This window comes from Dasypus novemcinctus, chromosome 22 (genome assembly GCF_030445035.2).
Source record: "Dasypus novemcinctus isolate mDasNov1 chromosome 22, mDasNov1.1.hap2, whole genome shotgun sequence".
Classification (NCBI taxonomy): domain Eukaryota; kingdom Metazoa; phylum Chordata; class Mammalia; order Cingulata; family Dasypodidae; genus Dasypus; species Dasypus novemcinctus.
In genome coordinates, this window is record NC_080694.1 from 25,461,133 (window position 1) to 25,484,455 (window position 23,323).

Sequence of the window (23,323 nt, forward strand, 5' to 3'; positions counted from 1 at the left end):
AACTTTTCCATAGAAGAAATACAAATGGCTAAAAAGCACATGAAAAAATGCTCCAAATCTCTAGCTATCAGGGAAATGCAAATCAAAATTACAATGAGATACCACCTTATTCCCATAAGATTGGCAGCTATGAAAAAAACAGAAGACTACAAATGCTGGAGAGGATGTGAAGAAAGGGGAACACTCATCCACTGCTGGTGGGAATGCAGAAGGATCCAGCCATTCTGGATGACAGTTTGGTGGTTTCTCAAAAAACTAACCATAGATTTGCCATATGACCCAGCAAAACCACTCCTGGGTATATACCCAGCAGAACGGAAAACAAGGACACAAACCAATATATGCACACCAATGTTCATAGCACTATTGTTCACTATTGCCAAAAGTTGGAATCAACCCAAATGCCCATCAACAGACGAGTGGATCAATAAAATGAGGTATATACATACAATGGAATACTACGCAGCTGTAAGAACAAATACACTACAAACACACGTGATAACATGGATGAATCTTGAGAACCTTATGTTGAGTGAAGCAACCCAGGCATTGAAGGACAAATACTACATGACCTCAATGATATGAAAAAAGCAAGCTGCCTCAAAGAGCTAGAGACTGACTGGAAGATAGGCTTACAGGAAATCGGGGGGTGGAGGAAGGATGTGAGCCGACTTCTGCAGGTGTGAAATCTATGATGAGCTGATGGTAAGTATGAGCACAAAGAAGAGATAAAATGGGGGCAAGGGGTTGCCTTTGGGTGGGGCTTTGCAGATTTGAGGGGGGCTAGGGATGGGTGGATGGGTAATATTGCCCAAAAATTGGGAAGAGGGAGGGGCAACATATGAACATAGGAGAGAGTCAGGTGTTGGTTAAGAGTAAAATACTGAGAAAATCGTATCAAAATATAATCAGGAGTGTTACCTGTTTAGGATGCTCGGAGGGGATGGTCTGATGCGGGATGGACTCCTGGGGAATGTCTGAATGCTCATTTTGCCAGGGTGGGTTGCACCATTGGGTAGAGACCCAAGTAGTGAGAGTGGGGGTGGACCCACATCCTGGGGAGGACTAATGCCATCAAATAAAGGGAACTGTATCTCTTGAGAGAAAGGGTGGCTCCCAGGGCATTAGGGCAGCTGAGCAAGTCAGGCCCTGAACACTGTTGCAAGTATCTCTGTACGTGGCTCCTTGGGAAATGGAGGTTGACTGTCACTTTGGGCCACAAGGGGAGGGGAAAATGGATGTTGAATGGATAGAACCAAGGTAAATGTAGGGATAAGAGAGGAGTTTCGCGAGAGTACACAAGGATGGATATAAAACATGTAATATTACACCATAAACATATAGGGGACGACAGACTAATAATGTAAACCATAATGTAAAACATAGGATAACTAAAAATTTAGAAACCTGTGTATCCTAAAGTATGGACCAAGATGTAAGCACAGATGTCACCTTGTTTGAAAGCTATTGTCTCAGAGTCTGTACATCAGTTTCAGTAAATATGATATGAATAAGTTATTAGAATATCACTGTGGAAGGGAAAAGGTTTTATGGTGGATGTGTGAGAGTACTGTATATAATGTATATATGAATTACTGTGATCTAGGGCTCTTGTGAAGAGAAGCTCAATAGTTAGGAGAAAAGAAAAGAAAAAGAGAGGACATAGACACTGAGGAAAAGACGGAAGTACTTGCCTTGCCTATTTGCATACAGGGCAACACTTATTGCAGTGACGGAAGGTAAAACATCCAAAACAAAGCTTTTGCATTTTTAAATTTTTTGATACCCCAATTTATTTTTACCTTAATTTTTCCAAGTTAATATGTATTCTATATCTAACCTTTAAACTCATCACTATATTCCATTTTACTATTAATGGAACCTGGCAATATATTGGGTTTCACTTTTCATGATGTTTTGGATCACAGAGAGGTTCATCAATGGCAGGGGAGGAATACTGGTGTGGGATGTTATTGACAGGGGACACATGGTTGGCAGGATGTTCTTCAGGGCATATATCCAGGGTACATAAAAATGTTTGGATATTTTCATAGTGGATACAATTAAAAACAACTGAGGGAGTGCTGAGTTCCTAGCCAGGGGAGCTCTACCACAGCCCCTAAAGGAACAGTAACAATCCCCCAAGTGCAATAGCAAAGACCAAAAAATAAGTAAGGTCCAACAATGAGCCCTTGATACTAATGATTATGCTTGTGAGCCTGTGCACCTGAAATAAGAATAAGGCGTAGAGCTGCAGGGTGCCTAAGAGTTACCTCCTGAGAGCCTTCGTGTTGCTCAAATGTGGCCAGTCTTGAAGCCAAACTCACATGTAAATGTGTTGCCTCCCCCTCAGATTGGGACATGACTCCCAGGAATGAGCCTCCCTGGCATGGAGGGATTACTACCAAGTACCAGCTGATGATGTAACTAGAAAATGACCTTGAATAAAAGGTCAACTCGCACCAGCAAAATATCTCAATCTACATAGAATACCAGGAGTTAAAAATGCTGTGTGACCTGAATCAAAGGGGGAAATGGAAAGGACAAATTAGTCTATATGGCTGTGAGTCTCCAAAAAGATCCAGGAGATTATCAAAGGGGTTGCCCTTATGCATTCCTCAGCAGAGTTCCAGTGACAGATAAAGTAGATACAACCCCGGGTATTGGTTCTTTGGAGGGCTACAGAGATCCACAGGTCCTATGGTCATGGCACTTGGAGTTCAGTGCCATGTCAGTTGGCCCTACTTTGGAGTTTGTGTTTCTGTGTGATGGAGCTGGACTCAGATGTGATCTTTGTTCACAAGCCTCTCCTGTTGATATAGATGTGGAGTGGACACAACCATTCCAAGGTCCACAGGATGGACGAATAGAGTATGGATTAGAGTGGACTTACTGATATTCTATTCATGAAATATTGTGATTAGTAATCAAAGAAAATGTGGTATTGGTGTAGAGAAAGCGGCCATGGTGGCTGCTGGGGGTAGGGAATGGGAGGAAGAGATGAGATGTGGGGGCATTTTCAGGACTTGAGGTTGTCCTGGGTGGTGCTGCATGGACAGTTACCAGACATTGTATGTCCCCCCATGGCCCAGTGGGTGGAATATGGGAGAGTGTGAGCTATGATGTGGACCATTGACCATGAGGTGCAGTGGTGCTCAGAGATGTATTCACCAAATGCAATGAATGTATCATGATGATGGAGGAGGTTGTTGTTATGGGGGGGAAGTGGGGTGAGGGGGTTGGGGGGTGTATGGGGACCTCATATTTTTTTAATGTAATATTAAAAAATAAAGACAAAAAAATAAATGATATTCACCTATTCCTAGAAAAAAAAAGTTGCCAAAAAATAGTCCCCCAAAATAAAAAATCTGAAAAGATTCATATCTTCTTCAGTGATTGAATCTATAGATGAAAACATTCTCATAAATTTTCATATTGACCAATGGACTTATTGGGGAATTCCAATAAACTTTCAAGGAAAAAATAATACTTATTTACTCAAACTTTTCCAAGGAATAGGAAAAAAATGGGAAAATATCTCCATTTATGATTACGGCTTAACATTTGTATCAAAATCTTATAAGGCCATTAAAAATAGGAAATTTACAGGTTTCTAGCTTTTTTAAACATAAGCTCACATATCATAAAAAAATAATCTGCAGTCTAATTCCAGCAATATTTTATAAAGAGGATTTATCATGGCAAAGCAAGGTGATTCAGTATATGTACCCCCTGAAAAGTAGAAACTGTCATCTCAGTGAATGAAGGAAAATACTTAATAAAATTCAACACCCACCAGTGATTTTAGAACAAACAACAAAAGCATAACTTATCAAATAAAAATTGAGAAGAACCATCTTCATCCTTTAAAAGATACTTCCTGAAAACTAACACAAATTTCACATCATATTGAAGTATTTCATGCCTGGGAGATCAATAACAAAACAAAAATTTTCAATATTAACACATCTAACAATGCACCGGAGATCCTTCCCAAAGCAATATTGGCAAGAAAAAGATTGGAAGGAATAATTAATTGAAAGGATAAAGTAAAATTGACATAATTTGGAAAGGAGTTTATTGCATAAGTTGAAGATCTGGAAGATTTTATAAACTCAGTTTAGTGGTCTGAATACAAGGGTAATATAAAAGCTTCTTATATATGCAACTCATAGGGCTTTATAAAATGAAACTTCCAAACATGATATTTAAAATATCTTGAAAGTATTAAATGCCTAAAAATAATATTTAGGAAAGTTTGGAAAGACTTCTGTATAATAAAGGTATCAAGAAAATTTTAAAGAAAACTAAATAAACGGAGGGATGACCCATGTTCATAATTGAAAGGACTCAATATTGTAAAGATATCATTATTCTCCAAATTGATTGACTGAGTCAATGCAATTGTTATCACAATCACAACTTTATGGGGCAATTACAACTTATTAAATCATTCCTATGAGATCATTTTCAAAAAGCTTTGCTAAGACAAACTTTAAAACAAAGAGTGAAATGGGAATGTATATTCTACCTGTTTCTTTTTTTAAGTCACTATAATGTTGTTTCATCATAAGGTTAAAAAGGAAATAAAATGAACCAAATGACATATCTAGAAACAAATTGGTCACATGCAGATTCATCAATATCAGGAAAATTGTAATTCTAAATGTAAAAATAAAAACCTTAAAGAAACATAAAGGAGAAGAATGTTTTCATTTTCAAAGGAGAAAATTTGTTTAATAAGACATGTATCATCATATATCATCAACCTTAAAGGAAAAGTTTAATGAATGTTAATTATATTAATACTGATATTTTCTGTTTGGCAATGAATGGTCAAGCCACAAGTGGAATAAATTATTTAACATAGATCTAGTCAATAGTGAATTACATCAAAATTATACAGGGACCATCTACAGAAACAAGCAGAAAATCCACTAGAAAAAGTATGATGTGTGGACAAGAAAAGAATGGAAGCTCAACAGTAAATAAATTACACTGTTATCAAATTGATGGACTGAATGTTTAAAAGAAAGCCAGAGGTCTAAGAGAAAGTTTAGGGAAGGAACAACAAGCACATTAAAGCACAGGGTTATTTAAAATCATCACAAGCTGGACAAATTTGGCTGAAATTGTCCAATGTTATTCTTTTGGGTCAAGTGAATAAGTGAGAATTACTGAACATGGGCTGATGACACTTTGCATTTCTCACCAGATGTAGAACACTGTGTGAAGTGTCCAGATCATCAGAATGCAAACAATGAGAGAACTCATTCCCTCCAAAGACCCATTGGGGTTGACTCTGGTCTGCACAGCTCTTTGCTTCTCTTTCCTCACTACTGTTATTCTTGGGGTCTTTGTGAAGCACCAAGACACTCCCACCGTCAAGGCCAATAAATGGATCCTCAGCTACATCCCGCTCATCTCCCTTACCCTGTGTTTCCTATGCTCCTTGCTCTTCATCATTTATCTCAATACAGCCATCTGCATCCTCTGACAAATCACATTTAGAATTGTTTTTGCAGTGGCTGTGCCCACTGTTTTGGCCAAAACAATCACTGTGGTTCTGGAATTCAAGGTCCCTGCTCTAGGGAGAAGGATGAGGCAGTGTTTGGAATCAGGTCCACCTAACTTTGCTATTTCCATTTGTTCCCTAATCCAGATGATACTCTCTGGAATCTGGTTCAGAACCTCTCCCCCATTCATTAATAAAGATGCACACACTGAGCCTGGTTATATTACCATTGAGTGTCTTAAGGGCTCAGCTACTGCCTTCTACTGTGTCCTGGGATACCTGGGCTGCTTGGCCCTCTGGAACTTCAGTGTAGCTTTCATGGCCAGGAACCTGCCTGACACCTTTGTTGGTGTTCTGCAGGGTTTGGGTCAGTTTCCTCTCTGTCTACCACAGCACCAAGGGGAAGGTCATGGCAGCCATTGAAATCTTCTCCAGCTTGGCTTCCAGTGCTGGATTACTAGGCTACATCTTTGCTCCTAGGTGCTATATTATTTTATTAAGACCAGATAGGAACACTCACCATGGGTTATGGTATAGAACATATTCTCTGGACAATAAGACTTCTTAAGTTGTAACTGAATATTGTCCTGCAATAAATAGAATGCCTGAAGAAAATCAACACCATGCTTGCATTTACCTTCACCAATTAAGAAGTGAATCACATTTTTTCTCTAATAATGTCAGGAGAATGACAGTCACATAATCCAACTTTTCAACATTAAATTACATTTTTTTGTCCTTTTTCATTACATTAAATCTAATATTGAATACTCATATTGTAGTTAATTTTGTATGTTTGGAATACATTTGAATAGACTTCCAATTTGGTTTTCAGTTTTTTGTTTATAAATTTCCTTTTTTCCTAATTATCCTGGAATGCATGATAAAGGTTTCCCTCCTTTCTTCTGTCTGTGGTTATTTTAAAGATCCAACAACATTTTGGGAATATTCCTTATTTTTCCACATATTTGAATTGCTATATATTGAGGATAATAAATACCGACATATAAGTTCTGTTTCTGGACACACTCTGTAGCAGTTTGATATTGATTATGAATTCCAAAAATAGATGTTAGATTTTGTTTGTGAACTGGTCAGCTCCTCTGGGCATATTAGATTAAATTGATTCAGAGGTTTCAATTTTACTTGATTGAATAATGAGCAAAGCTTTGATCGGGCCACATCTGTAGCACACTGGGTGTCCATAAATTTGGTTTCTGAGATTCCAGCTTTTGGATTCAGAAACCAATAATTCCCCAACATCAGAATAGTTTGCAGTGCAAACAGTGCACAGATGAATACCCTGTTGCCCCTAGCCCTAGAGGTGCTCGCAGTCAAGACATGGAGACCAAGCTGATACGTAAACTTTATCTGACTTCTGTACCAAGAAACACAGCATTTTTCCATTACTAGAGGCTGCAGAAACAATGGCAGGCACAGACAAGTAGTTTATTGAGGAAATAGCATGGACCAGGTGTGAAAACCATGTGGTGTATGAATGGTGGAATGGACCATTGTATAGCTCTTGCCCAGTCATTTTAGGTATCATATTAAAACAATTTTTGTACCCCTCTTTCACCTGAATGCATTAAAAATGAATATACTTGCTTACTGGAAGTACTAAAGTGGAAGATGGGGTCAGATTTTTAATCACTCTACTTCTGAATCACATTTAACCTGGTATAATTTATAGTCACTAGTACTGAATTACTGGACCTGAATTTACCCTGACATTGAAATGACATTATGGTTTTACTCTTTAAGCCTTCAGAGGAAATGTTTCCTGTGCACAACACCTTGTGCACACTAGACATCAGTATGTTAATTGAATAAATTTTGTGAATGTATAAAAGTGTGATACTATGTGTGCATTTCATTTGTGTGTGTATGTTCATTCCTTCAACATGTCTGCATTAATATACCTTAAGTATTTATTCCATGAAGATACAAAATTGAATACCATAGAGCCAGAAACTGTCCTCATTAGTCTAACTGAAAAGTTCAATTGTTGGCATTGGCCTTTGAAGGGCGATTCAGGATGCAATGAGAAAATAGAATGGGATGCCCTAATCTGGATATGGCAATAAGAAAAACCCTTCCATGGTAAGGAAATTAGAGAAAATACCTCGAGGAGGAGTAGGAATTGAGACTAGGCAGGGAAAGGGGACATAGATGTAGAAAATGATATTACAAGCATTGGGACAAGCTGAGCATAGACCCCAAGTTTGACAGGTGCATTGAAGAAGACAGAGGCTCTGGAATCAAATGAGGAGGGAGAAGTGAGAATAGATAGGCATGAGTCAGACTGTATGGTTTTTGTAGTTCATTTTAGGGGGAGTATGAACAATTTTATCCTACTTTTATGCTAAAAAAACTAGACAATGTAGATAAAATAGAAAACTTCCTAAGAATTTACAAACAACCTACACTGATGCTCAAAGAAATAGAAGACTCAACAAACAAATCACAAGTAAAGAGATTGAAACAGTCATTTAACAGTTCCCCAAAATGAAAAGCCCTTGACCAGACAGTTTCACAGGTGAGTACTACCAAGCATTCAAAGAAGATTTAATACCAATGTGACTCAAGTTCTTCCAAAAAATCGAACAAGAAGGAATGCTACAAAACTCATTCTATGAAACCAATATCACCCTAACACTAAAGCCAAATAAAGCTATTACAAAAAAATAAAGTTATAGGCCCATTTCTCTAATGAATATAGATGCAAAAATCCTCAATAAAATACTTGTTAATCAAATTGAACAACACATTAAAAGAATTATCCTTCTTTATCAAGTGGATTATATACAAGGCATGTACGGCTGGTTCAACACAAGAAAATCAATCAGCGTAATACACCACATTAATAAGTCAAAGAAGAAAAATCACATGATCTTATCAATTGACACAGAAAAGGCATGTGACAAAATACAGTATCCTTTCTTGAGAAAAATACGCAAAGAAATAGGAATTGAAGGAAACTTCTCAACATGATAAAAGCCATATAAGAAAAACACACAGCTAACATTGAATTCAATGGTGAAAGACTGAAAACTTTCTGATTGACATCAGGGAAAGTACAAGGATGCTCACTAACCACATTGTTCTTCAATGTAGTGGTAGAGTTTCTAGCTTAAGCAATTAGACAAGAAAAAGAAATAAAATGCATGCAAATTGGAAAAGAAGAATTAAAATTTTCACTATTCGCAGATGATGATTATATATCTAGAAAGTCCTGAAAAATCTACAACAAAGCTGCTAGAGCTAATAAATTATTTCAGTAGAGTGTCAGTATTCAAGATCAATAAGCAAAATTCAGTAGTGTTTCTTTACATGAAAAATGCACAATCTGAGGAGGAAGTCAAGAAAAACACTTCATGTACAATAGCAACAAAAGAATCAAATATTTAGGAATAAACTTAACCTAGGATGCAAAACACTTGTATTCAGAAAACTATAATGCATTGCAAAAAGGAATTTAAAACACCTAAATAATTGGAATAACATTTCTTGCTCATGGATTGGAAGACTAAATATCATTAAGAAGTCAATTCTACCCAAATTGATATACAGATTCAATGCAATACAAATAAAAATTCCACCAGTATTTTTTTTTAGCAAATGGAAAACACAATTATCAAGTCTATATGGAAGTGTAAGAGTCCCCAAAAGGCCAAAAACATTTTTAAAAGGAAAAGTGAAGTTGGAGGACTCTCACTTACAGACTTTAAATCATATAATTAGCTACAGTGGTAAAAACAACATGGTATTGTCATAAACATAGACACATAGACCAATGGAAACAAATTGATGGTTCATAAACAGACACTCACATCTATGGCCAAGTGATTTTTGACAGTCCTGTCAAGCCCTCCCAATTGGGGAAGAAAAGCTTATTCAAAAAATTTTGTTGGGAGAACTGGATATCCATAGCCAAAAGAAAGAAAGAAGACCCCTATCTCACATATTATACAAAAATAAACTCAAAGTCGACCAAAGACCTGAATATAAAAGGAAGTACAATAAAGCCTCTAGAGGAATATGTAGGAAAACATCTTCAAGACCTGGTGGTAGGTGAAGGATTCATAAACCTTACACCAAAAGCACGAGCAAAAAAAGAAAACATGGATAAATGGGACCTCCTCAAACTTAAACATTTCTATGATTCAAAGGGCTTCATCAAGAAGGTGAAAAGGCATCAAGACAATGGGAGAAAATATTTGGAAACCAATTATCTGATAAGGGTTTGATTTCCATGCTATATAAAGAGATCATACAACACAACAATAAAAAAGCAAGCAATAAATTTAAAAATGGACCAAAGGTTTAAATAGACATTTCTCCAAAGAGGAAATACAAATGGCCAAAAAGCACATGAATAAATGTTTCATATCACTAGCTATTAGGGAAACGCAAATTAAAACAACAATAAGATATCATTTAACACCACATAGAACGGCCATTATTAAAAAAAAAAATAAACAGACTACAATATGTGCTGGAGAGGATGTGGAGAAACAGGAACACTCCTTCACTGTTGGTGGGAGTGTAAAATGGTGCAGCCTTCATGGAATACAGTTTGGAGGTTCCTGAGGAAGCTAAATATAGAACTGTCACATGATCCAGCAATTCCTCTACAAGGAATATATCCAGATGAACTAAAAACTAGGCCATAAACAGACATCTGCACACCAATGTACATAACGAAGTTGTTCACAATTGCCAAAGATGGAAACAACTCAAGTGTCCCTTCATGATTGAATGTATAAACAAATGTGGTCTATACAAAGGAATATTATGCTGCAGTAAGAAGAAATGAAATTGGGACATATGTGGTAACATGGATGAGTCTTGAAGACATTATACTAAGTGAAGTAAGCCAGACACAAAAGGACAAATATTGCGTGGTCTCATTAATATAAACTAAATACAAATAATAAACACATGGAATTGTATATGTTATTAGGAGATAAGAGGATTTTTGAGAATAAAGATGCTTAATGTATGTAGAAGTTTTTTTCTTTATTTTCTTTTAAATGTTACATTAAAAAAATAACAGGCCCCTTTATACCTCCCACCACCCTCACCCCACTCCTCCCACAACAACAACCTCTTGCATCATCATGGCACATTCACTGCACCTGGTGAATACATTTTGGAGCACTGCAGTCCCGCATGTACAGTGGTCTACATAGTAATCTACACTCTTCTCCAGTCCACCCAGTGGGTCATGGCAGGAAACACAATGTCCGGCAGCTGTCCTGCATCATCACCCAGGACAACTCCAAATCCTGAAAATGCACCCACATCATATCTTTTCTTCCTTCTCCCTAACATCAGCAGCTACCGTGACCACTTTCTTCACATCACTACTACAATTTCTTCTCTTACTAATCACAATAGTTCCCCAGCAGAACACCAGTAAGTCAACTCTAATCGATATCCTACTCCTCCATCCTGTAGACCCTGGGATGGTTCTGTCCAGTCCACCTCTACATCAAGAAGGGACTAACATTCCACATGGATGATGGATGCAATTCTCCTGCTTGCAGTTGTAGGCACTCTTGGCTCCCTGGTGTGGTGGTTGACCTTCTTCACCTCCCTGTAAGCTGGCCAGGATAAAAGCAATAAACCAGAGGGTAGGAGTTGCAAGCCTGCTGAGGCTCAGGGCCTGGCTGTCACATGGACAGTCCAGAGATTCAGGCCTCCTGAGTATACCCGAAACCCAAAGCCAACTACAGGACTGGTAAAAGTAACAGAAGAGGCATGTGTAGAAAGATCACATCTGAGTCTAACTCCATCTCACTCAGGAATGCAAACTCAAAGCAGGGCCAACTGACATGGCACTGAACTGCAGAGCCATCTGCCATGAACATAGGGTCTCTGCAGCCCTCAGGAGAACCAGTACCTGGGTTTCTATCTACTTTGGCTGTCTCTGGGACCCTGCTGAGATGTGCATAAACGTTACTCCATTGATGACCTCCCAACTGTTTTTGGAGAATCATAGCCAGACAAACTCATTTGTCCTTTCCATTTCCCCCTTTTGTCCAAGACAAAAAGCAGTTTTAAACACTTGATATTACATGTAGGCTGAGATATTCTGCTGGTCTGAGTTGGCCCTTTTATTCAAGGTCTTTTTCTAATTACATCATCAAATGGTGCTTGGTAGTAATGCCTTGGCACCAGGGAGGTTCATCCCCAGAAGTCATGTTCCATGCTGGGGGGAAGGTAATGCATTTACATGCTAAGTTTGGCTTAGTGACCACATTTGAGCAACATGGAGGTCCTCAGGAGGTAACTCTTCAGCACCTTGCAGCTCTACGCCTAGTTCATATTTCAGGCACACAAGCTCATAATCGTAGCCATCAGTATCAAGGGCTCATTGCTGGGCCGCCCATCTTTATTGGTTTTTGACATTGCACTTGGGGTATTGTTGCTGTTCATTTGGGAATGTGATAGAACTCCCCTGGATTGGAACTCAGCACTCCCTCAGTTGTCATTTTTAACTGAAACCACTATAAAAATACCCAAACATTTTCATGTACCCTGTGTACACACCGTGGAGAACTCCCTCCCAATCACGTGCCCCCTTTCAATAACACACCACACCAGTATTCCTCCCCTGCCATAGTTGAACCCTTCTGTACTCCAAAACTTCTTTAGAAAGGAAGCCTAATATATTGCCAGATTCCAAAACTAGCAAAATGGTGTATAATGATGGGTTTAAAGGTTAGATACAGAATATATACTAATTTAGAAAAATTTAAAAAAGGAAAAATAAATTGGAGTATCAAAAAATGAAAAACTGAAAGTTTTGTTTTAACATTTTGCCTTTCATCACTGCTGTAGGTGTTGCCCTGCAAGTACCGTGGCAAGGCAATTTCTTCCATTTCTTCCTCAGTGTCTACATACTTTCTTTTTTTTCTTCTTCCAACTATTAAGTTTATCTTCACATAAGTTTTAGATCACAATAATTCACATATACAATATATGGTACTCCCACATATCCAACATCAAACCCTTTGTCCGTTCACATTGATCTTTCTACATGTTCATATTCTATTTGCTGCAGTTCATGTACAGATATTGAAACAATAGCTTTCAAACATGATTCCATTTGAGTTTCCATTATGGTTTATATTTTAGACTATACAATTTTCTAAATTTTTAGTTATCTTATGTTTTACATTATCATTTATATTTTAGCCTATAGACTTTAATACATTTTTGGTGTAATTTAACATGTCCTATATCCATCATTGCATGATCTTATGGAATACTTCCATTGACCCACAGTTACACTGATTCCATCTATTCAATACCTTTTTCCCCATCCTCTCAGGGCCCACTGTGACATTCAATCTTCATTACATGAAGGACCATATTCAGAGATACTTGCAACAATGTTGAGAGCTTGACGTACTCGACTGCCCTAACCCACTTGGAGCCACCAATTCTCTCAAGAGGTAAAATTCCCTCTATTTGAGAACATCAGTTCTCCCTAGGATGTGGGTATACTTTCACCCTCATTGTATGGGTCTCCACCCAATAGTATAACCCATTATGACACTCTCCCTAGAAGCTTTCCATGTGTCAGAACCCCCCCTTAAGCATCTTAAAACAGGTAACCTTCCATACTATATTTTCTAGAGATTTCTCTAATTTATAATTTCAACCACATACCTGACAGTTTCCTATGTTCAAATGTTCTGCCCACCATCCCCCCCAAAAATTGGGCCATCTGATCCATCCTTTCATCTCCAGCCCCCCTCATGCTCACAAAGCCCTGCCTCAAGGTATCCTTATGCCCCCATTTTATCCCTCCTCTGTACAAATACTTATATTCAGCTTATCAAATCTTTCACCCATGCAGGTGTCAGCTTGCACCCTTTCTCTACTCCCCAACTTCCTTTAAGCATATCATCCAGTCACTCTGAAGCTGTTTCTATCTCTCTGAAACAGCTTGGTTTACTTATTTCTTATCAGAGAGGTCATGTAGTATTTGTCCTTCATTGCCTGGGTTACTTCACTCAATATAAAGTTCTCAAGATTCATCCATGTTATCAAATGTGTTTGTAGTGTATTTGTTCTTATAGCTGAGTAGTATTCCATTGTATGTATACACCACATTATATTTATCCATTCATCTCTTGATGGCATTTGGATTGATTCCAACTTTTGCCAACAGTGGATAGTGCTGCTATGAACATTGGTGTCTGTATATCAGCTTGTGTCCTTGTTTTCAGATCTTCTGGGTATATACCCAGCAGTGGAATTGCTGGTTCATATGGTAAATCTGTACCTAGTTTTTGAGAAACTACCAAACTGTCCTCCAGAAGGGCTGGGACCTTCTGCATTCCAACCAGCAGTGGATGAGAGTTCTCATTCCTCCACATTCTCTCCAGCACCTGTAGATCTCTGATTTTTTGATAGCTGCCAGAATTATGGGAGTAATATGGTATCTCATTGTGTTTTGACTTGCATGTCCCTAGTAGCTAGGGATTTTGAGCATTTTTTCATGTGCCTTTTAGCTATTTGTAAAACTTCTTTTGAGAAGCATCTGTTCAAATCTTTTTCCCATTTTTTAAATGGGTTGCTTGTCTTTTTATTTTCAAGATATAGGAATTCTTTATAAATGCAGGATATTTCTCCCATAAGATATATGGTTACGAAATATTTTCTCCCAATGTGTAGACTCTCTTTTCACTTTCTTGACAGAATCCTTTGAGGTGCAGAAGGCTTTAATTTTGAGGAAGCCCATTTATCTATTTGTTCTTTGGCTGCTCATGCTTTGGGTGTGAAGTTCATGAAGCCATTTCCTATTACAAGTTCCTGTAGATGCTTCCCTACATTGCTTTCCAAAGTCTTTATGGTCTTGGCTCTTATATTTAGGTCTTTCATCCATCTTGAGTTGATTTTTGTAAAAGGTGTGAATTGGTAATCCTCTTTCATTCTTTAAAATATGGATATCCAGTTCTCCAGGCACCATTTGTTGAAGAGGCCATTCTCTCACAGTTGAGAGGTTTGGTGGCCTTGTTGAATACCATATGGCTGTTTATTTGAGGATCTATATCAGAACTCTCATTTCAAGTCCATTGGTCAGTATGTCTATCCTTCTGTCAATACGATGCCATTTTCACAACTGTAGCTTTGTAGTACGTTTTGGAGTCAGGTAGTGTGATTCCTCCAATTTCATTTTTCTTTTTCAATATGTCTTTGGCTATTTGGGACCACTTTCCTTTCCAAATAAATATCATAGTAAGTTTATCTAGTTCATTAAAGAATGCTGCATGGATTTTTATTGGGATTGCATTGAATCCATAGATCAGTTTTGGTAGGATAGACATTTTAATGATATTTAGTCTTCCTATCCATGGGCAGGGAATATTCTTCCATTTATTTAGGTCTTCTTTGATTTCCTTGAGCAGTGTTTGTAGTTTTCTGTGTATAAGTCCTTTACATCTTTATTTAAATTTATTCCTAGGTATTTTATTTTTTTTATTTACTATTGGAAATGGTATTTGATTTCTGATTTCAACCTCAGATTGATCATTATTGATATACAGAAATGGTATTGATTATTGCATATTGATTTTGTAACCTGTGACTTTACTGAACTCATTTATGAGTTCTAGAAGATTTCTTGTAGACTTCCCAGGGTTTTCTATGAATAGGATCATATCATCTGCAAATAGTGAAATTTTCACTTCTTCCTTTCCAATTTGGATGGCTCTTATGTCTGGTTCTTCCCTCAGCGCTTGAGCAAGTAGTTCTAAGACAATGTTAAATAGAAGGGCTGATAGTGGGCATCCTTCTTTTTTTCTTGATCTTAGAAAGATTTTAGATTTTCAACATTGTAAATGATGTTAGCTGTGGGTTTTTCATATATGCTCTTTATCATGTTGAGAAAGTTTCCTTCTATTCTGATCTTTTGCATTGTTTTTATTAGGAAAGTGTGCTGTATTTTGTCAAATGCTTTTTCTGCATCTATAAATATGATCATGTGATTCTTTTTCCTTCAGTCTGTTTATATGGTGTATTAAATTAATTGATTTTCCTATGTTGACCCATCATTGCATACCTGGAATGAATCTCACTTGGGCATTGGGTATAAATTATTTAGTGTATTGTTGAATATGATTAGCAAGTATTTCTTTGAGGATTTTCATGTATAAGTTCATTAGAGGGATTGGTCTGTAATTTTCCCTTCTTGTGGTGTCTTTGGCTTTGGTATTAGAGTAATGTTGGCATCATAGAATGAGTTAGGCAATGTTCCTTGTATTTTTATTTTTTGGAAGAGTTTAAGCATGATTGGTGTTAGTTTTTTCTGGAATGCTTGGTAGAATTCACCTGTGACGCTGTCTGGCCCAGGGCTCTTCTTAGTTGAGAGGTTTTAATGACTGATTCTATCTCTTTACTTGTGATTGGTTTGTTGAGATCATCAGTTTCTTCTTTCATCAATGTAAGCTGCTTATGTGTTTCTAGGAATTTGTCCATTTCCTCTAAATTGTCCTTTTTCTTGGAATATAGTTTTTCAAAGTATCCTTTTATAATAGTCTTTATTTCTGTGGGGTCAATGTTGATATCTCCTTTCTCATTTCTTATTTTGCATATTTGCATCATCTTCCTTCTTTTTTTCTTTGTTAGTCTAGGTAACGGTTTGTCAATTTTATTGATCTCAAAAAACCAGCTCTTGGTTTTGCTCATTTTTTCAAGTGCTTTCTTTTTTTCTATTTCATTTAGTTCTGTGCTGATCTTTGTTATTTCTTTCTTTCTTCTTCCTTTGTATTTAGTTTGTTGTTTTTTTCACTAATTCCTCCAATTGTACAATTAGTTATTCAATTTTAGCTCTTTCTTCTTTTTTGATGTATGAATTTATGGCTATAAATTTCCCTATCGGTATTGCTTTTGCTGCATCCCATAAGTTTGGATATGTTGTGTTATAATTTTCATTAGTTTTAAGGTAGTTATTAATTTCTTTTGTCATTTCCTCCTTGACCCACTGTTTTTCTAAGAGTGCTGTTTAACTTCCAAATCTTGGTGCCAAATCTTGGTCTCTGTCCCTTGAAGATTTCCAGCTTCATTCTACTGTGGTCAGAGAAATTATTTTGTATGATTTCAGTCTTTATGAATTCATTGAGACTTTTTCTGTGGCCTAGCATGTAATTGTACAAGTATATGTCTTGGGTAGGCCTGTTGGAATTTATGCTGTTTGGAGTGAATTGTGCTTCCTGGACATGTACATCCATCTCCCTCAGTAGATTTGGGAAGTTTTCAGCCATTATTTCCTCCAACACCCCTTCTGTCCCTTTTCCCTTCTCTTCTCCTTCTGGGATGCCTGTAATGTATATGTTTGTGTGTTTTCCATTGTCATTCAGATCCCTAAATCCATGCTGGAATTTTTCTTTCTTTTTATCGATCACTTCTACTATCTGTTTGATTTCAGATATACTGTCTTCTACACCACTAATTCTTTTCTGTGCCTCTTTGAGTCTGCTGTTATTTGCTGAGAGTGTATTTTTGATTTCTAGAATTGTGCTGTTCATCACCATCACATCTTTTATCTTTTTGTGTATGATTGCAATTTCTTCTGTATTCTCTCTAAGTGTTTTCTTCATATTCTTAATCTCTTCCTCCACCTCATCAAATTTGTCCCTAATATATGTTTTGAGAGCTTTAATTACTTGTTTGATGTTCTGTTACTCTTCCTGATTTTAGTTTGTTCATTGGATTGGAGCATGTTTTCCTGATTATTATTTTGGGTTGTAATTTTTTGTTGCTGTCTTGTCATCATTTTATATTGATGGTTTTAATCAGTTGCTTATGTTCTTTGTCTAATTTGGTGTTTAATTAGTTGTTTTTGCATGTGTGTTAATTCTTCTCTTTGTCACTTTGTTCTTCTTATTCTATTTCCTTGTTGTTGGCTAAGTTCACTTGAAGGAAAATATTAAGGTTAGGGAAAGAGAAAAGAGTAAGAGAAGAAAAATGAACAATAGTAGCATTGATAATAAATATTAAGAGGAACCATGTGTGATCTAGGAGAATGGATATTTGACTCATGTAAGGTATGTATACTTATAACAGTATGAAAAGTAGTGTATGTATAATGAGACAGTAAACTAAATATGGGGAGGAATATAGTGTGAATTAAAAGGCCAGTGTGTTCAGGGGAGAGGGAAAGAGTAAAAAAAGGACAGTAATATAAAGAGTAAATATAAGACAGAAAACAGAGCAAAGGTATTAGAAATAAATTCAGAAAAATAGGGGGGCAAACAAAGAGATGTGTAATGTAAGAGAAACAATAAATGATGGAGGATAGAAAGATGTAGAGGAAAGGGGATTGTGTTGGTGACCAAAATCAATATACACACAAAAGTGGAATGGAGGATGAGGAAATACAGCAAATGTGAATCACTCCCTGCAGAACCTAATATAAAAAAAATAAAAAAAGAAGGGAATGAAAGAAAGAAAAGGAAAAAAAGGGACAAAAAGAGGGGGTAAGTAAGCAAGAAAAAGAAAAAGAGAAAAAAGAAAAAGAAAGAGAAAAAGGACCTTGGGGGATTAAGAGAAAGAAAACAAGAAGACAACCCAATAAAATGCCAGACAAAGTTTCAAGCAAGGTATCTCTTTGCAGTTAAATAAAATGCTTAGGGATTTGACATTCTCCCCTTTTCCCCTCCTTACTTCCCTGTCACCCAGGGCAGCAGGAAAGCTGCCTGAGAGGTCCAGTAGGAGATTCAAGTGGGTCCTTGTTGAACCAACTCTGCACAGAAAACAGTGACTTTTGTTTTCCAGAGAGAGATCACCCACAGCTCACCAGGAACCCCAAGTATGCTATTGGAAGCTTGGAAAGCACCTCCTACAGTCCCTCACTTTTAGGTGTGCTATGAGAGGGCTAGTTGATTTTCCGACTCCACCTTCTCCCAGACCAAGTTTCATATCACAGGGTATTTAGGTGAATTGGGTTTTGTCAGCAGATTCACTACTCCTTTCTTCCCAGGCTCTCCCCAAGCCAGCTGGTATGCTCCTCGAAGCACAGATACACAGAAAAAGGAGGGAGGGAGAACCAGAAAATTGAACCTTCACTCGCTTGGCCCCTTTGCTGCACCTTCTACTGAATCCCTCCCACTCATGGAGTCAGTCCAAAACTGGAGGGCTTGGGCAATCCCGGACCTCCAGAAGTGCTGGACTTGGGAAACGGAAGCCCAGGACACTGCAGACTCAGAGTATGTAGGTGTGTGGAATGCGGGCTATGGAGCTTAGGGGACACAGACCTGGGGACCACGTATCTGGGGATCATGGTGCCCAGGGACACCACCACACAACTGACAGTTCTCAGGGAACATTGTGGCCACCAGCCATAAGTGGAAGGGTCCCGCCTCCCCACAGCTTTCAACCTCTGTGCTTGTAACCTGCAATTCTACCTTTAGCAAGCACTACTTCTGTCACTGTCTCTAAAAAACAGACGTCCATACACCACCTGCCTTGCAAGGTCCTGAAACAGCCTGCTCCGGCAAGACTCCAACACCACTTTGCTGCTTCTTTGCAGTTGCACTCACTCAGATACCACCTTGCCCTGCCTCCTCCTGTAGAAGTTTTAATTAACTGGACTTAAAAGTGTAGTGATGGATAGAGTTGATAATAACATATTATAGTGAGTAGTAACTGGATTATAAATGGGATTGTGGCTGAAAAATTTAGTCTGGAGAAGTAAATGTCAATAGAAAGAAAGCTAAAGAATAACTGAGAGGGAAGCAGACTTGGCCCAGTGGATAGAGCATCCATCTACCACATAGGAGGTCTGCAGTTCAAACCCCAGGCCTCCTTGACCCATGTGGAGCTGGCCCATGTGCAGTGCTGATGCACACAAAGAGTGCCCTGCCACGCAGGGTTGTCCCCGCATAAGGGAGCTCCATGCGCAAGGAGTGAGCCCCATAAGGAGAGCCGTCCAGTGCAAAAGAAATTTCAGCCTGTCCAGGAATGGCAGGCAGCACACAGCAAGATGACGCAACAAAAAGAAACACAGATTCCTGTGCCACTAACAACAACAGAAGCGGACAAAGAAAAGCACACAGGAGATAGACACAGAGAACAGACAACTGGGGCAGGGTGGGGGGGAGAAATAAATAAATAAATCTTTAAAAAAAATAAAAGAATACCTGAAGGACTGAAATACACAGTAAACCCAGAGGCAGTTGAGAATTGTGGTTAAGGGTGCAAATACAAGCAAGTTCTTCTGTGAACTAGAGCAGATGTATATCACTATTGTATATACATGGAAAACTACAATTAGTGTGACCTATAGACTGTGGTTAACAGCAATACTATAATATTCTTGCATAAATGTCAAGCTGTACTGTGTTGATAAAGGAGGTGTATGGAAAAAGTGTGCTAAATGTATGCTATGGGCAGAGGACGTGGCCCAGTGGTTAGGGCATCCATCTACCACATGGGAGGTCCGCAGTTCAAACCCTGGGCCTCGTTGACCCATGTGCAGCTGGCCCATGTGCAGTCCTGATGCACACAAGGAGTGCCCTGCCATGCAGGGGTGTCTCCTATGTAGGGGAGCCCCATGCACAAGGAGAGCACCCCAGAAGGAGAGCTGCCCAGCGTGAAAGAAAGTGCAGCCTGCCCAGGAATAGTGCCACACACACACAGAGCTGACACAATAAGATGACACAACAAAAAGAAACACAGATTCCTGTGCTGCTGACAATAACAGAAGCGGACAAAGAAGACACAGCAAATAGACACAGAGAACAGACAACTCGGGTTGGGCTGGGGAAGGGTAGAGAAATAAATAAATAAATAAATCTTAAAAAAAAAAAAGAAAGATAAAGATTTGCATGACTCTAAAAAAAAAGGATGCTAATGGACCATGATTGGTAGTAATAGTCTGGTCATATTGTCTCATAATCTGTAACAAATGTTCAACAAGGGTGTGGAATTGTATGGGAAATTTACACATCTGTATGATTGTTTTGCAAGTTCACAATATTTGTAATAAAAATATATTTAAAAAATAATATGGGTTGGGGAAAAACTACACCAAATGTAAGATAGGAACTATAGTTGGTAGTAATATTGTGATGATGTTCATGCACAGTTTGTAACAAATGTTTCACAATGCAAAGAGTTGGTGAAAGGGTGATGTATGAGACACCTGTGTGATGTTATGTATGTATATTTTGTAAGATCACAATCTTTAGTGTGCATGTTAATGTATGAATGATATACTTCCATAAAATATAAAAAGTTTTTTAAGAATAGAGTGTTCAGAGATGAAGAAGAGTTGGCCTTGCTGATTCTGAAACTTCAAGGTTCAGAGAGCCACTTACGCACACATTGTTGTGACTGGCAATGGAAGAAATTGAGCATTGATGTGGAGTAAGTGGCCACAGTAGTTGCTGAGGGCAGGGAGAGGGAAGAAAAGAGGTGATGTGGGGACAATTTTGGGACTTGGAGTTGTCCTAAATGATATTGCAAGGACAGATGCTGGACATTATATATCCTGCCATAACCTACTGAATGGACTGGGGGAGAGTGTAAACTAAAATGTAAACTATAATCCACGTGGTGCAGCAGCGCTCCAAAATGTATTCACCAAATGCAACAAATGAACCACAATGATGAATGAGGTTGTTGATGTGGGAAGAGTGGGGTAGGGGGTTTATGGGAATCTCTTATTTTTTTGATTAATTTGTGATCTATGTATCAATACAATTAAAAATGATGCAATTGGGGGTGGGGAGTGGGGTGTAAAGGAACTTCTTATATTTTTTCAGTGTAACATTTTGGAAAAAAATCTACTCATTCCCTATAAATGTGTATTATTTTCATAATTAATTATCTTTAAAGACATTTTCAATGATATGTTTTAAACTTTAAAGAAAGAAGTAATATTCGATATGAATGGACTCTGTAAAATAAAGCCAAAAGAAACTATGAAAGTACAGTTCTATAATTAACAATGTACCACCCACCATGTATGGATTAACAATTCTAATACTTCTATGCATTTGCACTGGAATCAAGTTTCATAGATAGTTGACAGATGAGGGAATATTTTTCACACTGTGAAATAGGTGATTATAGATAAGCAAGGGAGGAGACTAGAATGTTCTATATGTTAATAGTTTAGATTTATTAATTCATGTATCAGTAAATATAGAGTGTTGTATGTAGGCATATTTATAAACATGTATATACACACATATGTTTCCTCACACTCTCTTCAGAGAGGCCTTAGAAGGCACAGTACCATGGAACTCAGAACATGGAATTTATCACCATTATCCAATAAGTGTCTTCTTGGAGAAATTGTTGACTCTAGGAGAGAACCATGCAAGAAATGACTGGCACAATTTATAGTACCATAGAGTAAATATGTGCTAAAATAATACTCTCAATGATGGGGTTATACTACAGATAAAGAGTACAGCTGACATTTTACCCCCATGGCCAAAAGTGGAACAAATTAAACAAGAAAAGTAATATTGTATCACTACTAAAAGTATCATATAAATTTCATGAGTTCATCCTGATATTAATAAATAATTGATTAAATAAATAAGAAGAGACAAATCTCTCTTACAGGAAAAAAATCAATAATTTATGTAGATATTACTTTTTCAAGGCCATGGAGAAAAATCCCACTCTTGAAGTATGGGTTTCACTTAGTGACTTCTTCCCAAAAGTGATATAAGGAAGGTTAGAGAAATGAGGAACCTTATGCTGGGGAACCACAAACACTGCTGAAAGAAGTCAATATCAACAATGATAAGTCATGTTGATAGGATGCACCCTGGTTATGATGGTATGAAAATGATACTTTATTTATGGTGCATTCTTCCAAAAACCCATAAGCTCAGTCTAATCATGAGAAGAACATCAGAAAATTCAAACTGAGGGAAACTTTACAATATATCTTACCTACACTCCTCGAAAGTATCCAGGTTATCAAAACCAAGAAGAGTCTGAGGAGCTGCCACAATCACAAAGTGACTAAGAAGTTATGACAAATAAATAAAAGGTGTTATTTTGGATGGCAGATGGTACAAACAGGGGAAAGGGGGTAAGAGGTTCTTGGAAACTATCTATAACATCCTTAAAGGATTTCTGCAACTCTAAAACTGTTCTAAATATTAAGTTTATTAAGAAGTAAAATTTTTAGTGAAATGCAAATTCCTGGGATGATAAAACTCCAAGATTCAATACCGACACAATTATATGCATTGGAAAATTACTCCGATTTCACAGAGTAATTGGAATAACTAAATAAAATGATAAACATGAAATGACTGACATTATGCCAAGCATTAATAGTGAAAACTTTATGATTCAACCCCACATATACTAACTCATCACACCTCCTTCCATGCATCCACTCTTCTCTTTTCATCCCTCATCATCTTTCCAAAGTTTTTACAACAGGTAGAGTCATATTAACCCAGAGAAATCTTTCTACTTGGCAAGGGTTTTCATGAACATCACTCTCTCTAAACCATACACAGACTCCAATAACCTCAAACATAAAGATCCAATTTGTGGACAGAATACAAGACTCTCTTTTACAAGGCTCATTTTCAACTTTTCATGAATGCCCATCATTGTTCATCAGGTATTCAGAATTATTTCTAAAACTGCACCACATCCTATGGTTATACTGAACTCACATTTGTGTCCCTCTTATCTCTTTTTGTTGTGCTTCTACCTCCACATCCTCATGGAATTATTCCAATTCCTCCTTCAAGGCTCAGTTCAATCATGAGGTCCCATATGATGCCTTCATTAACTCGCACAACAAAG